This window comes from Trachypithecus francoisi, unplaced genomic scaffold (assembly GCF_009764315.1).
Source record: "Trachypithecus francoisi isolate TF-2019V2 unplaced genomic scaffold, Tfra_2.0 Lachesis_group19, whole genome shotgun sequence".
NCBI classification, from domain to species: domain Eukaryota; kingdom Metazoa; phylum Chordata; class Mammalia; order Primates; family Cercopithecidae; genus Trachypithecus; species Trachypithecus francoisi.
The window spans coordinates 21,272,950-21,290,661 of NW_022681464.1; the positions used below are offsets into that span (position 1 = coordinate 21,272,950).

Below are 17,712 nucleotides of genomic sequence, written 5' to 3' on the forward strand. Positions count from 1 at the left end.
AGAATAGAATGAAGCATTTTGGCATTTGCTTATTAGAAGCCAGGAAGCGACAGTCAAGACAACTTCCATGTTATAGAGCTCACAGTTCAGATGGTTTCTGATAATAATACTAACAATAAATAAACAAAAAATAAAGAGAGTAAGTCTTTCATTTTCTGGAACCTCACTAAAGGTGCGAAACTGAAAGGCATTGATAATATTTATTTAGCCATCTTGCTCCACTTCAGCATTGATAATATTTAAACCCATTTTCTTTTCAGGCAAAAGAGAGGAGCACTTTAAAGAGAAACAGTTCAACATTCATCTTAAGTTCTTTGTCTTAAACACACTCACCTAAAATTCAATGAAGGGACAGCATGAACTTTTCAAAACCATCTATATTCTTTGAAATGGCAGTTGATTATGGCACTTAAAGACTTCCCAAGCACTTCATCCAAGGATTGGTAAATCCTATTTATCTGCAATGAGAAAGTAGACTTTTATTTAGCTAAGCAATTCACACTTCTATATTTATTACACAAACAGGAAGCCAGAATTGGCAGATCTAGAACATATGATATTTTATAAATCCCCATATCCTCTATTAATAACGTATGCAATTTGGAACTTTGCTTTTCATTTGGTATAAGAAATATTTATAAAAATAGACATTTATGGTAGAAGTCATTTCACTGATGAGGACAGTGAGTCCCAGAGGGATGAAGTGATCATCCAAGATTTAAAAGCTGGTTAAAGATAGAGAGTGACCTGGAACCTTGGGTTCCCGATATAGCTCTATGGATTTAGTTGACTGAAAAACCAGAAATGGGAAAACATGGAATCTTCTTTGTTTTCCAAGTAGATAGTTTTCTGGAATATTTTATTGCCATAATTTTTACTAAAGCCAAGTAAAGTACTACTAAGATCAGAATCCTTGGACTAATATTTCCTCTGATGGATTGAGCTTGAGCAGTCATAAGTAGATACCCTGTAAGGGTGGACTATAACAAGGTGGACTACAAAGGCAACCTAATGTTACTTAATAATCCATATGATTATGTTGTATAGTAATAATATATAAATTGTAAATATTTCACAAGATTGGCTGTTCATTTTTCTTAACTAAGCTGAATGATTTTATATGCTTTTGCCTTCTGAGAAAATTTCTAAATGAGAACTGAAAGACACAGCTCCAGACTGCCCTCGCCAATGCCCAAGATCCCCAACTCTATGCCTGGGAGTGACCCAGGCACCCCACTCATCATCTCCCCTCAGCCAGTCCTCCCCAGTGTTCTCTTCCTCCTCACCCTTTCCTCCTTGCTTCTCCCTGTGAACAAACAGGCTGGGTGTTACTATCCCAGGTGCCAGATGGCTTGAAGCAGCAAAAATTTGAAGCTTAGGGAATCTCATGCTAAGATGAAGGAAAAGTGTGGGGAGGAGGGACACAGTAAAGTAAAAGGGACAAAGCATCTGGTGGCAGTGGGGATGGAAAGGGAAGGGATGGAAGGAACCCAGCTCTGCACCTTTGCTGAGTGATGGGTGCCTTCTGCTTCTGACTCCCAACCCATGCTTTCCTCTCCCAACCCAGGTTACCTAAAATGAACACAATAATTATTTTAGCTTTCATGACTGGGTTCAGGCTTCCTATGATTTGAGGTACATAAAGAAAATTCTATAACAAAATCTTCCCCTTCCTCTTATCTAAGTTATCAGACATGTTCATTATTACGTGAGGTTTATTTATGATATGGTTTTGCTGTGTCCCCACCCAAATCTCATCTTGACTTGTAGCTCTCATAATCCCCACATATCATGGGAGGGGCCCAATAGGAGATAATTGACTCATGGAGGCTATTATCCCCATGCTGTTCTTGTGATAGTATAGGGGCTTTTCCCTCTTTGCTCGGCAATTCTCTCTCTTGCTGCCACATGAAGAAGGACGTGTTTGCTTCCACTTCCACCATGATTGTAAGTTTCCTGAGGCCTCACCAGCCATCTGGAACTGAGTCAATTATACTTATTTCCTTTATAAATTACCCAGTTATGGGCAGTTCTTTATAGTAGTGTGAGAATCACCTAATACAATTTAATATGATACAAAGAGACTTTCACTACACAATTAACCACTGTTCTGTGACATGTGGACCCAACAGTCTTTCCCCGTGCTATGATTCTAGGCACACACATCTGTTTGACATTCTTTGAATTAAATGTATTATTACCACAGTAGTACTTTCAGATATTTTTTGTTTCTTAAAGTACATGCTATTATTTCTTTTAAAATTGGAGTTAGAGTAGATTAGACCTATGTATCTGAGAATAAGTTATATATTAAAAATATTTCTCCTCATGAATACAGCTCTCTAAGCCATAGTACCTGGAAAGAAATGAAAATTGCATACAATCTAACGTATTATATTTTCACCTTAGGCTATATCTATGTATATAATAAAGTGAGATAAACTTATATCCTGCTCTATCTGGTGATGTACAATCACTCAAGAAATCACTTGGTATTGTTCTAGGGACCTCTTAGGATTTGGCTGCTGGTTGTTGCTCCTGTACCTGACAATTTTGGGAAGGATGACTTGCATATTTCTTTTTTTTTTTTTTTGTGCAGGTCCAATGGGTTACTCCAGACTGCAGTAGATTTGGAGGGAGCCTAAACAATGCTCAGATAGAGACACTGTGTTAAAGTACCACATGGGTGGTCCAGGTTGACATCTTGACCAGGATCTATGATTCATAAAAGTTGCACCTTGGGTGGTCTCTGGATCACAAGCCAGCTTTAGATTCTGCTGTTCCTCTTCTACCAAGAAGTGGCCCCATTTCACCCCATATATCACAGATAGTGATTAAAAGAAGTTAGTTGTCTAATCTGGAGGCAGATCCATCCCTACCATTCTTGGCTTCTATCCTGCATGGCAACTCCAGAGTATGCGGAGTTAAATATCCTCAATTCTTTCTACTCTTTCTTTCACCTGAGGGTGGCAGCTTCCCAAGCAGCTAGTGAATTAAAGGCATCAATCCTACTGTACTCTTCCTGCAGCCTACCGGACACTTGCAAAGCAAAATTGTCACATGAACATTGGGTGGGAATAAAAATGATACCTTTCTCCATTCTCTCTCTATTTGAGACAAAGTCTTGCTCTCTCACCCATACTGAGTACAGTGGCATGATTGTGGCTCACTGCAGCCTCAAACTCCTCAGGCTCAAGCAATCTTCCCGTCTCCTGAGTAGCTGGGATTGCAGGTGCTCAGCACCACACTCAGTTAATTTTTGTATTTTTTGGAGATGAGATTTTGCTATGTTGCCCAGGCTGGTCTCGAACATCTGAGCTCAAACAATCCGCCCGCCTCAGCCTCCCAACGTGGTGGGATTACAGGCATGAACCACCGTGCCTGGCCCCTTCTCTCTTTAAATTCTTATTTAAATTACAGGTCAGCTAACTTAAATTCTAGGAAGGCTGACTTGTGGTTAGAAATTAAATTTTAGTGTCATGGTATAAAATAAAAATATTGTATTCTTTACTAAGCTCCCAGAAAACCTTTCAACCAGGGTCTGGATTGGAGTTAGGAGCCAGTGTCTTACCACAGAGTACCATAAAGAAAGAAGTACTTCATTTATTTTGGGTGCTGCATTTTAGGCAAATAGGTTGGATGGAAGTTGCAGGAGTCACATTTTTGCTTAATAAGAGGACTCCCTCAAATTGGAGGACACAAAAACAGAACGGGCCACCTAAAAAGGTAGTGATCTTCATATCAATGATATCAATTTAAATAGAGGCTCAATAATCATTTGCAGTGGTAGGATTTGGTAAAGCATACATGTTTATCATACATTTATTATACACAAGTTGGGATATGTAGTCCTCTCAACCCAGATTCTGTGGGACCTAGCCAAGTATTAGACCGGAGAAGAGTTAACCTTTGTGTTATTATTCCTATTTATGCTTGGACTGATGTTCCTACCATAAATAGCACTCTGTCCTCACTCTCTATTGTTTATTTTGATATATTCCTCTGTACTGCCACTACCTGATTATTATTTATTCATTGTCTCTTCACACCAGAATATAGCTCCACAAAGGCAGGAACTTTTTTCATTGTTGTGCACCTGATGCTTAGAATGATGGCTGGCACATAGTATGCCTGCAGTCATATTTATTGTATGAACAAATAAATGTATGAATGAACGTATAGTTTTGGTTGTCACCAAATTTAAATCCAAGAAGTTTGTATTTTTCTTTCGCACAAAGATTTGCAAGTCATATTAAAGCTTCTAGATGATTTTATTTATACATACCCTAGAATAAACAAGATAGGGTGAAATATATGATTAACTAGCAAGAATGTAGTAAAAGAAAAATCCTATTACACTTTCTTATTTTAAAATTTGTCTTCTTTTTCTTATAAACATTTGGTTCAATTTCCTTTCTCTTACCCCTGTGAACTTGCACCATATTAAAAATAATTTCATCACAATCTGAAGAATTCATGATTATTTTATTCACACTAAAAATATAAGGAATCCAAGCAGAAATTTTAGCTACTTTCATTATTATTCAAGAATGGGTAGCCTAAATATTAAAAGGAGGAATAAAAAGGTGCTCTCCAGGACTTCTTTTGAGGGTATGACTTTTGTTCAGTGGTTCTCAGTCTGGGTGATTTTGCCCCCAGGGAATACATGACAATGTCTGGAGACATTTTTGGTTGTGCAGGGTGGGTACATGCACTGGCATCTAGTAGGTACAGGTCAGGATGCTGCTGAACATCTGGAAATTCACAGGACTACCACCCCCCAAACCCCAGCCAAATAATGAACAGTCCAAAATGTTGATTGTACCCAGATTGAGATACCCTGGTAGGTGGTCCGAGTTCCTTTGAGTCCTAATACTATTCTGTAATTTTACTACAGGTCCCATCCAGACCTCTGAAGTTGAACAAGGTAAGTCTAATTCCCCTTTTGAAGCTTCCTCCAACTCTATATACCACGTGAATTCCTTCCTGCACCTCCCAGCTGTGCTCTTAGACCCTCTCTGTATTCCAGTCCTTAGCGCTGCCACACCACTCTTGGGAGGTCTTTCATTGCAGCACCTGTTATCATTTTAAATTACCGTGAATTTTCTTATCCCTTTATAAGAATATGTGCAACTCTGGGCAGAGACTTATTGCTTGTTTCTTCATCATCTCTAGCACATAATTTTTAATGATGAATAGCCATCATCACTAAATGCTTGTTTGAATAAATGATTGATGGTGGAACAGTTAGCAAACACAAAACTCGTGTTTTCACATCTGGTTCCTGTACAGAGTTGCAGTATAAACTTACTCAAGTAATTTCACCAGATTATTAGTTATCAGCCTAAGAACGTCAAAGTGGCTTAGAAAGTTGTAGTAAAATGGATTTGGAATCATGGCCCTTGGACTAAACCCAGAATCACCCCAGACACAAGGATATTAAGTCAGAGTCACGGAGAGGACGGCTGAGAAATGGGCTTTTTGGACAGTTAAAAGCTGGAAACAGAATTAGTGCTATTGGATGCTTAGGCATCCTCTCTATTTTAAGGACTTGTTCTTGTTGACACAGAGCTCAGTGTGAGAGACAGAAATGTCTTGGGTGTCTTTACTTCCTATTAAGGGCATAGCTTATTTCTTCAAGCCCCTAGGATAAAGGGGCTGTGGCTGTGACAGTTTAGTTGTTCACATCCAGTGTGGCACCTTCGCAGAAGGGCAAGATCACTCAGTCAGGCGGGCCTCTCCCATTAGGGATTCTGGGCCCGAAGGAAAGTGCCATTGAGACTGGCTGCATCAGCTCCTATGCTGGGCGGCAACCTCATTTCTGTGAAGTTTTTAAATCTTTGGACAAATAATCAGGGAAATTAATCTAATCTCAGAAGAGGTTGTGCATCTATAATTTGTTTCCATCAAATCACAGCCCAATGACTGCAGAAACATGTGTGTACTTCAAAATTCCGGGTATCCATATAGGCCACTACTGTGCCTCACTTTTCAGATACCTACTTTAATACTTATCTCTGATAAAATTTAATGAGACAGCAAGAAGATATTTGAGAAGTATAAGATAGTAGCAGAGAATTCGGTTTTATTCTTAATATTTCGTCAATAGAAGTGGATAAAAAGTTGTACCTTATCACTTAGGTTAAAGTAAGATAAGGCAGAGAGAACAATATTTGTAGAAAATAGCTGTCAATAGGAAAAAATATATACCTTCAGCAAAGAATGTAGAATTTTTCATGCCACAAAGCCGAAGACCTGCTGACATTCAGGAACACTTAAGAAATAATATGATGGCCTGCCTGTCAATATCAGTTCAGCTGGGTATCCAGTCAACTGTTTTAAAGGTGCTGAGAAAAATGAAGGTGGTTTATAAAGGATTTACCAGCTGTTTCTTGCACAGCATTTTTTTTTTTTTATTTCTGAAAGACTGGCTCTGTGTATCTTTCTGTTGCATTTTATTGTAAGGTTAAGACAGTTGGTTATCGAGATGATACTTGCATTTTTAAAAGGTAAGGTGGCTCATGCCTATAATCTCAGCACTTTCAGAGGCCAAGGCAAGAAGATCCCTTGAGCCCAGGAGTTCGAGACCAGCCTGGGCAACATGACAAAACCCCACTGATTAAGTGTACTTTACTTAAGTATCTCAGAAATTTTGTAGAAATAAAAAAAATAATAATAATACAAAAATTAGCTGGGCGTAGTGGTGCATACCTGTGGTCCCAGCTGCTCGGAAGGCTGAGATGGGAGATAACCTGAGCCCAGGAGGCGAAGGTTGCAGTGAGCCAAGATTGTGCCACTGCATTTCAGCCTGGGTGACAGAGTGAGACCCTGTCTCAAAAAACAAACAAATAAACAAAATGTAAAAATAATTGGCTTACATGCTAATACTTATTAAAAATCAAGTTTTATTAAAAATAGATGAGACAAGAAACATGGAGTTTTTAAAGTGCATGTGTGTGTGTGTGTGTGTTTTAATCAAAGTAACCTTCCTTTTAGGAAATGTGGAAAATATGATAAATTGTGAAGAAAATTAGTATCACCCACATTCCACCTCACAGGAAACCCCATGAAGCTTTTATACATTTACTTCCAGTTACACACACACACACACACAAAGGCATATGTTTGTGCATATATACACACACATCATAATTTGTAAGGAAGTAGTTGAGGGACTGTAAACTATATACAATTTTGTTTTAATATTTGAAACTTTTATGTCCTATTAGCAATCTATACATATTCAGCATGAATACTTCCTCCGTTTATGGCTATGAAATTATTTTTATTCAACTTGCTCATTAAAGGATATGATACATATGAAGATCTGAGACATCAGTAGTGGCTGAATGATCCTTTATTTCATTCACGTACTTTATACACACATTCACACAGAACGTGTGTCAGCTACATTTCAGGGTAAAGCAGTAACTCACTATTTTATTTTTATATTAAGGTTTATTTTGTTATAGAAATTGCTACTGTACAAAACTCAGGCATACCAAAATATCAGAAAAATAGGAGTCACTTTCTTAGAATACACTTTTAAAGGGAGTGATTATCTCATTTTGTATCTTTTTAAAAAATACAATTGAGAAACCAATGAGAGTCTCATTGTGTTTTTACCTACACAAATAATCACTAAACGTAAGTATCTCAGGTTTTCTTAGATGAAAATCTCCTTTTATGAATGTAAGTAGGGAGCAACTAAAACCAAGTATAGATAAAGGCCACCCCACAGTGATGAATCTCATTAAACCTTTACATTCTCCATGTTGAAATTAATTCCAAGGCAGAAAGATTCATGTATTTTTGCTGATCAGGACAAAAAAAAATGTTTTCCCAAGTGCAGTCTTTTGTCTCCTGCATCTCATTACACCCACCAAATTGGCCAAAAAAAGAATTAAATTGAATTTTGCAGGTTAAGTAAAAATGTGTCAAAGGTTGGTCTAACTGGCTTTTAAAAAGCCATATTTGTAGTTACCTGCAAGCAGGTATACCATAGAGTCTATTGAAATATCTCTGATACTGTGTGATCATGATTTTGCTCATAATTTCCATGCATTCATTTGTTAGAGAAGCCCACTGCACACTTCTAAGAGACTGATACAGTGTGATCTGGTATAACTGTCTGTTGATACTATGATGTAAAGTTCAATTAGAAAAGAAGGAAGGAAGGAAGAAATAAAGAAAGGATAAAACCTTATAAAACTAGATATAGAACAAAAAAGGCAAAACAAAAAAAGATTTTGTAGGAACTCCATCAGTTACATTAATAACACAAAAAACAGGGTGAGTGGAGAGGAGAGAAAATGTTTGCAAGCAGAGTACCGTACTTCCCACAAATATAATGAATTACGTTTGTACTGAGCATATGTAATTCCACATTTTTAAACATCATTCTTCTCTAATATGCATTAAACCCCAATCATAAAGCTTGCTTTCATAAAAAACGTGTATGCAAATGTAGCAGTTATTTGGACACAATTTCACTGACAAACTCTTAGGCATGAAAATCAGATTCTTACTATTTTGTTGTCATTGTTTGTAATGTATATCTTGTTTCCCTAAAGAAAAAAATACTTGTGTGCAAAATAAGGGTGGTTGTTTTCTTAGACAAAGAGATACTTTTACTGGAAATCATAAAAAGACAGAAGCATCTAATTCTGGGAACGAATGCTCAGGTCTTGCTGTTAGTGGTGTCTTTGTACCTTAACTGGTGGCCTTGCATATGACATATGCCTTAGCAGCCACCTGAGGGTTACTGAGAGCTTGACTTAGCATTTTCATCTGACTCTGGGGAGATGAGTACCTTTAAAAAAAAAAAAAGAAAAGAAAAGGAAGAAGAAGAAGAAAAGGAAGAAGAAGAAGAAGAAGAAGAAGAAGAAGAAGAAGGAGAAGGAGAAGGAGAAGGAGAAGAAGGAGGAGAAGATAGAAGATAAATCATTTAATTTGGTATCAATAAATTGCCTTGCTACTTTGGGGTTAAAAAAAGTGATCCCGTATCCTACATCAGAGGTTTTTAAACTTTTTGTTCTGAAGACCCCAAGAGCTTTTGTTTGTTTGTTATACCTATCAATATTTACCCTATTAGAAATGAAAACTTACAAACTTTAAAAATATTTATTTATAAATTCACTGCAGATAAAACCCAAAGCTACTTGGCAAGCTAATGGAAAGTTAAAGCTATTGATACGTGTACTTGCCCTTGTATCTCTGTGATAGACCTAGTCTGTCCCCCAGACACCTTCCACCTGTCTGTTTAGAACCCTTCCTCAAACCCTATTCTCACCCCATAACCACACCACCAGTTTGGAAGGCTAGTGTAGCAGAAACGAGACATATGGACATTGTATAACCCAGCATTCAGGTTGTGGAGTTCATTTTATCCCACTTGCATACTATTCTAAGTGCATTAATCCACCCCATCTTTCCTCCCTTGATTCTCATTATATGTTTAAAATTGATTTAATAAACTACATTATTGGAGCATCTTAAAATAATTGGTGTATAAATTCATTTATGTGACAATGATAAACCCATTACATGTGACATAAATAATATATATTTTTAATAAAATAGAAATATTTTCCAAGACAAAATTTTGGTGATAAGCATGGTTTTACATTTTTTGGAAATCCCCTAATATCTGGCTTGGTGGAAGATAGCCAGATTTACATCTCTGCTTCTGCATTTAATCTACTGGAATATGTTTTGACATATATTGACAAATATGAAGAAACTCCAGGCTCACATAGACATGTAGTTTGAAATGGCAGAGTCTTTTCATAGCCTTTCAGATTATTATGGACAGTTTTCTTTGATACAACAGTGAAATTCAACAACTGATTCTTCCTTAAAAATGGAATGTGGAATCTGAAACATATCATATCTATTACAGTAAACTCAATTATCTGTCTCATACTTGGTATAGTTTTTAAAAAAAATCTATATATGATTTTATGACAAAATGAATTGTTCTGGCTCACTTAGTAAAGCAGATCTTCCAAATGTTTACATTTTATTTTCAATAACAAAAAATTACTTTTGTTAATATCACCACGAGTCTCATCAGAAAGGTACTGAGAAGCTGTCAAGCTTATAGTGGCAGATGTAGGCTTTCCAAAATTCTAATTTCTACTTGAAAGTTTGAATTTTATCATTGTCAGAAATTCCTGTCTGTTGTTTTTTCTGAAGCGACAAACTTACTTCACTCATTTTCAAAAAAAATTTGTCAAATACCCCTGCTGAAATAATCATAGTTTGTCTGCTCATTGTTCTTTTAAACAAAAATGTTCTATGAAAGAAGTGACTAGTTCCACTTGTACCTTGAACAATAATACCTGGAGACAACTGTTGCACTTCAACATATTTCCAAAGTGCTTTATGCATACTTCCCATTTCCTTGCACTATTAAAAAGATGTGACCAGGCATGGTGGCTCATGCTTGTAATCCCAACACTTTGGGAGGCCAAGGCAGGAGGATCGCTTGAGCCTGGGAGTTCAAGACCAGCCTGGGCATAGCAAGACATATCAAGACCTTGTTTCTACAAAAAAAGAAAAAATTAGCATGCACCTGTACGTAGTCCCAGCACCTTAGGATAGCAGGATCGCTTGAGACCAGGGGTTCACGGCTGTAGTGAGCCACGATTGTGCCAATGAACTCCCGCTTGGAAGACAGACTGAGAGCTTGTCTCAAAAAAATAAAATGTAAAAATAAATAAAAAATAACATCATTTACACTTCCAAGACTTAATAACATGCTGTTGCTTGCTTTGTTTTTCACTGGAAGTGCATGGGAGTGAAGAAATATAACTACCAGTAGAGCTTGGTGCCATTGCCTTCAACCTCTAGTAATGAGGTTCCAGCAGTTTTACTTACCATTACTTTTGCACATCTGTGTGAATGTCCACATACTGAAAAGGGCAAATAATATGTTAGTTGTTATTAAAATAGTTTTAACCTCAAGAATCGTGTGAAAGTGTCTTCATTTTGAGAACCATTGTCCTAAAAGGAAGGGCATGTATTAAGGTGGCTGAGACAAGTCTCTGAGGTTGAATAACACAGTTGGTTCCTCAGGGTTAAAGGATATCACTTAGCACAGAGTCTGACACAACTGTCAACTCAACAGATGTTAGCTCTGATTACTACTATTTATAGTATTTCTTTTTCAGATCAAGAAGCAATGATATGAGTAAATCAGAATATCAGCTGTGTGTTGGAACTTATCCTACCTAAATCCAAATTTTAGTTCTGCAATTCTTCCGTGAGTACAAGCTACATGCAGATATGTTTTTCCTGCTATTTTGAGCAAGACTGAGATTTTGTCCCTCACCTGTCAATTTTGCAAATCCTTGGGTAATCAGTCATGAGAGACATTTCTCAGTCATTGGTTAGTGGGGATAACTGAGAGATGGTATTTGACTGGGTCTTAGGATCGCCCAGTCTCTGATCTTCTTCCTGCCATAGCATGTTTGGGAAGCAGGTATTTCCAAAGGGTTATGCTAAGCTCATAGGGACATACAGCTGATGTAAATGAGGGAAACAGGTAAGTGTAAGTCAAGGAGATCAGTCACATTGTGCTTGCATATTTTACTCTTAGGAATATTTTCTACTGTCTCCAAGAAATGTGTTCTCCCTCATTTTCCTTGAAATTACAAGAGGCTTGCTTGCTATTTTTACCATCTTTGACTTGAGTACAAAAATTAAAAGAAAAAACAAAACAAAAAAACAGTCCTTAACAACAAAATGGTGCAAGCTTGATAATAAGTAACAGCTTACATTTAATCTTGGTGTTAGAAAAAGAGAGTGATAGTGATGGAGTTGAAATGAAGAGTGTGTGCCTTGTTTATAGAGAGAAGCTCCCTCTGACTGCCACACAGGGGCGTGGATATACAGCGTGGCCACATCTTTCTATTTTCAAGTTCAGGATGGAAATCCAGACATTTATATGAAATTTTCCAATTTATAAATGTTGCCCCAAACTGGGTAGGCCACATGAAACATGCTGGCAGGGTTTGCAAGCTGCCACATTTTTGATTTCTCCAAATATATAACTTAATTTCCCTCCATGATCTCACTCACCATTATCCTCTGCACTTAAAACCTCTGTCACCTCTCCTATCTTGGTGCAAAGAGAGTGGGAATAGGGGATGGAGAGGCGCCTTTATCTCCCTCTAGTGGTAAAAATATGCCAAAACAACTAGCTGAATGCTCCTTCATCCTGTTCATTGAAAACTCATTTATGTGAAACTCATCCTTTGTCTGATTAAAATTAGCAAAACAGACTCTGGCTATTATGTGTGAGATGTGAACTGAAAGGAAATATTATTACCAGTGCAGATTAGACTCTGGGGTAAAAGAAGCCAGAAAGAGGGAGCAGGGATATCAGCCCAAGTAGGAATTTAGAAGACTTAAGCGTTCCAGACCTCGTCACCAGAAAAAGAGAAGAATCTGAAAACTTGTACTCTAACAGGAGGCAGGGCCATCAATACATACTGCAGCTGGAAAGCAAACATTAAATTTTATGGGTAAAGTTGAGTATAGTGTGAATGATCAATGTATCCACTAGCTAGAGCAGTATCTAGTAAGTACTGCTAATTTGATCCCTGTTTTAAGTATTTAATAGTACCTTAGCTCTTATTAATTAATGGAGAGCATCTCATATTCTTTGTTTAGAAGCTTCACTTGGGGAAAATGTTTTCAGGGTGGAGAATGGAATACATTTTGCAAATAAACAGAATTTCAAATAGGTTAGTAACACAGAGCTAATAAATGATACTGTGAAAGATAAAAAGTAGATATCATAATAGTTGTTGACAAAAAGAGCCAAACTCTGAAAAACATTTGAAAAGATAAATTTTGAGCCAAATATGAGTAGGCAATGGTCAGTGACACAGCTCTGTCTCCTAAGAGCATGTGCCCAAAGTAGTCAGGCTACAGCTTAGTTTTATACATTTCAGGGAGACATAAGACATCAATCAATACACGTAAGATGTACATTGGTTGGGTCAGGAAAGGTGGCACAACTCAAAGCAGGGGTGGGGAGCTTCAAGGTCATAGGTAGATTCAAAGATTTCTAATTGGCAATTGGTTGGAAGACTTAAGTTATTGTCTAAAGACCTGGAATCAACAGAAGGGAATGTCTGGGCTAAGATAAGGGGTTTTAGGGATCAAAGTTCTTATTATGCAGAAGAAGTCTCCAGGTAACAGGCTTCAGAGAGATTAGATTATAAATGTTTCTTATCAGACTTAAAAGGTGCCAGACTCTTAGTTGATTCTCTCCTGGATGAGAAAAAAACACCTGGAAAGGGAAGGGGATTCTCTACAGAATGCAGATTTTCCCTATAAGCAATAGCTATGCAGGGCTATTTCAAAATATGTCAAATACATATGTCTTAGAGTAAAATACTTCGATATCTTTCAGGGCCTGCTGTCTGTCAGGTGATGCTATACTAGATCAGGCTTGAATTTGGTGACCTATTGCTACAACAAGTCTTAAGATCTCTGTTTTAATGTTAATGCTGGTCAGTGGTGCCTGAATTCCAAAGGGAGGAGAGTATAATGAGGCATGTCTGACCCCCCACTACCTCTCATGGCCTGAACTAGTTTTTCAGGTTAACTTTGGAATGCCCTTGGCTGAGAGGAGAGGTCCATTCAGATAGTTGGGGGGCTTAGAATTTTATTTTTAGTTTACACAGCTTTGCTTCATTTGGATGCCCATGCTGTCTTAGAACACTACCCAAGTATATGCCTGTAGGTCAAATGTCGACTTTCAAGGATGATTCCCTCCCTTTATACTCATTTCTTTGCCTTCTGCCCTCCTTCATACACTCAGATAATTTAAAGAACTGAAATACAATCGCTTTTAAAGGCTCAATACTTCATTATACTTTTGTTTTGAAAACAGTTTTTGAGTTGAGAGTATGTCAGCAAAAGCAGCCAAAAGAATGTGGATGTTGTTACAAGGTCAGCTTTTCAGCAGCCCTTGGCAGCCATTACTGGCATTCTGTCAAACAATCACCACTGGCAGCAGGGCCATTCACAGGCAATGAGTCAGCAGCTCTGACAACACTAAATACGGTCACCGGTTAATGCGCAAGATAACAGGCTCACATGCTCCTTCAGAAAGGGTTGGTGAGAGGAAACATTTTATTTTTCAGGTTTATTTAGAAGATCAGGATAGGTTGTTAAAACCCAGATGTTAAATGAGTGTGTGTGTGTGTGTACGTGTAAGAATCTAGACTGAAATATTTATACATATGGATTTCTTCTGTAAGGAAAAACAAGTTCAAACTGAGAGCTGAAATATCTGAAGCTAGGCATTTCAAGTAAGATATTGTTGTACAAAGAAGTGCCTGCCTTATACCTGGGCTGTCCAGTCCAGTAGTCATTGGCTACATGTGGCTACTGAGCAGCTGAAATGTGGCTAGCCCAAATCAAGATGTGTTGGAAGTATAAAATCTATACAGGATTTCAAGCATACAGTACAAAAAAGGAATAAAAAGACCTCATTAATAACTTTTTATATTAGTTACATGTTGAAATAATATTTTTGATATATTGGACTAAGTAAAATATATTTAGATTAATTTCACCTGTTTGTTTTTCCTTTTTTAATGTGGCTACTAGAAAATTTATAATTACATATATGGCTTGCATCCTGTTTCTATTGGATAGTACTACTTTAAAGGAAGATATTTGATATCATCTCCTTCCAGTCATAACACACACACGCATGCACACAAACACACACACGTGTGTACAGTAAATGGGTAGGAAGACAGTAGGTGTTTTAAAAATGGAGGCTGTGAAATTCCACTTAAGGTGCTGATTTGAAGATCCCCATTCTCTAAGCTAAAGAACAGTGCAACATAGTCCATAGCACTGAAAGATATTCTACCCTGAATTGTCATTAGGCCTCAGCTGTGGGTACAGTGGAGAAAGAATGTCAGCCATATTTATTTAATTCTGGCCATTTTATTAAGAAAGAAAGGGCACTGTTCAAGATGCTGAGAAATGACACTCTCATAGAAGAACAAAATGAGCTCTGTAGAAATAAATTAGTGTTGTTCTCTGGACTTTCCTGTTCTGTTTTAGACTTGAATGCTCTTAAGGCTGCTTTGGTGGTGGTGATCAAGACAGTATTATAACATATTGGGCTAAAACTTTGACTTAATAAGGATTTTGATAAAGGCCACGTGCAGTGGCTCAAGCCTGTAATCCGGCACTTTGGTAAACCAAAGCAGGTGGACTGCTTGAGGTCAGGAGTTTGAGACCAGCTTGGGCAACATGGCAAAACCCCATCTCTACAAAACTACAAAAAATTAGCCAGATATGGTGGTACACACCTGCTGTCCCAGCTACGCGGGAGGCTGAGACATGACAGTCACTTGAACCTGAGGGGCAGAGGTTGCAATGAGCCGAGATCACGCCACTGCACTCCAGCCTGGGTGATAGAACCAGACCTTGTCTCAAAAAACAAACAAAGAAACAAAAGGATTTTGATAAAAGCAAAATGTGGATACTAATTTGGCTGTTTAATCAGCTACTGATTCTAATTTCTAGATTTGCTTGACTATGTTTTTGTGCTTTGAGTTTGAGTCTGATTTGTCACTGTTAGTAAATTATCCCCCTAAATTCTGACTAGTGTTCAGGGATTCCTAGTAGCCTTTCTCCTGTATCCTGCTGCATGCTCTCTCCTTTTTAGTTTCAGTGCTTGAATCAGTTTCGTTAGTCAGTTTCTTTCATCTTCTTCTTAGCCAATATCTACTTTGAAGACTTTGGAGTTTTGGAGTCAAACAGATGCCAATTTGAGACTCTGAAGTCAGCCAATTCTCCTGAAATTTCTCTTTCATCCATTTTAACTTTAACTATTGACTTTAATTTTTATGAGCAAAGCTGGAAAGCAAGTAGCTGAGTGGAGGTTTCATTAATAGTGGCCGCGCCTTCCTGAATGATTGTCCAAAGGTGTATTCTAGCAATACGAAGATGGCAGTGTGTGTGGCTCCTGAACTATTTGGAAGAAAGCGTGAAATTCTTCAGATTATTTTTCATAATATGAAAGATGTCTCCCCTCCTTCCCAAATGCATAACCTAATTTCATCCCTCAAATTCAGAAACTGAAATTTGGATACACTTCTATCAGAGAACGGCTCATGGTTTTCCCCTAAAATCTCTGTTTAGTAGTCTTCCTTGTCTAAATGGAGAGTGAGGTATGAAAAATCTAGTGTATCCATTTAAAGTTATAAAAATATTTTAAAGAAAAATTCACTGGTTGGTATTCTAATGGTTTTTAAAATATATTTTTGCTTTCTTATTAAAAAAGACATTGTATTACAATAGAAGCATTTACATGATAAATAAAAATAGATTACTTCTACCACTCTAAGGAAATTGTTTATGAACTCTTTCAGTTTGGACAATGAAAGCAAACTGACTGATTTATAACACAGTTTGCTTTTTGACAAGTTTTAAAAAAATTCAAATTCTTGACAAGTGTTGCTGAGCAATACCAAAAATTACCATAGTTGGTAAATACACAAAAGCAAGAAAAGTTAAAGCAAGCTATGACAAGCTTCCAGTGTTTTTAGAATAACAACCTTACATTATCTGATTCCAAAGATAGGGGATAAAAAAATGTTGATTAAGACTTTACAAATATGACCAGGTGCAGTGGCTCATGCCTAGTCCTAGCACTTTGGAAGTCTGAGGTAGATAGATTGTCTGAGCTCAGGATTTTGAGACCATCGTGGGCAACATGATGAAACCTTGTCTCTACTGAAAATACAAAAAATTAGCCATGCATAGTGGTGCACACCGATAGTCCCAGCTACTTGGAAGGCTGAGGCATGAGAATCGCTTGAGCCTAGGAGGTGGAGCTTGCAGTGAGCCAAGATCATGCGACTGAACCTCATCCTGGGTGACAGAACAAGACACTGTCTCAAACAAACAAAGGCTATGCAACTATAAAAAGATTATGTAAAATAGACTATTGGACTATTAACATCATTTCACTAAATTTTTAGGTAACTGTATTACTACGTTTTAAAAAAGCATCTCAACATCTAACAACTATAATTTTCTCTTCTCTTTGTTTCAGTTTTTGTAACCAAGAAATTTTAAATAACGAATCCTGTATATTCTAAAAGTTTATATGTTGTTAATGAAACTCTTTTGGAGAAATCTAACAAAGAAAAATTACACCACTGAAGCTTGTGACATCTGTGAAATGTGGTTTAGGAAACATGGCAGGGCTAGGAGAACTTCAATATGAGAGTAAAAAGCATTTTACTGCTCCCTGACCTGGAAGTTCAGAAGGGAAGGGGTTAATGGTGACTGGCAGCTCATTTCAAGTCTTTTTAGCACCCTGTTCCCCTACAGAGAAGAAGGAAAACAACACAATTGTCAGACATTTACGGTATTCTGTTTTTCCAATTCCTAGCAAGACAACGTGCAGAAAATAAAACTAAACTGTATAGCCAGCCTTCACTGACTCAACGAAGATGAATCACTTTCATGAGTGGCTTACTTTACCTCTTCCAGGACTGACATCTGTGCTTACTGTTTAGCAACACTAAAATTGGAAATAAAATTCATAACTGATACATGTTTAATTAAAGAGATAAAAGTAACTTATAACTATAACTTGATAAAAGGGTCCTATAAACTGCTAACATTTGATAATGATATAAACCATCCTGTAATGCAAAC

The 17,712-nt window shown here is 37.3% G+C and overlaps 1 protein-coding gene across 18 annotated transcripts in view; it reads right to left on the reverse strand.

Annotated features, from left to right (window-relative positions):
- DTNA (dystrobrevin alpha) overlaps nt 1–17,712 on the reverse strand; it is a 401,494-nt gene that overhangs the window by 211,021 nt on the left and 172,761 nt on the right. For all 18 annotated transcript variants that reach the window (XR_004429208.1, XR_004429210.1, XR_004429209.1 and 15 more), the window contains exon 2: nt 334–458. The gene's annotated coding sequence lies outside the window, so the exon portion shown is untranslated. The remainder of the gene's footprint in view (nt 1–333; nt 459–17,712) is intronic.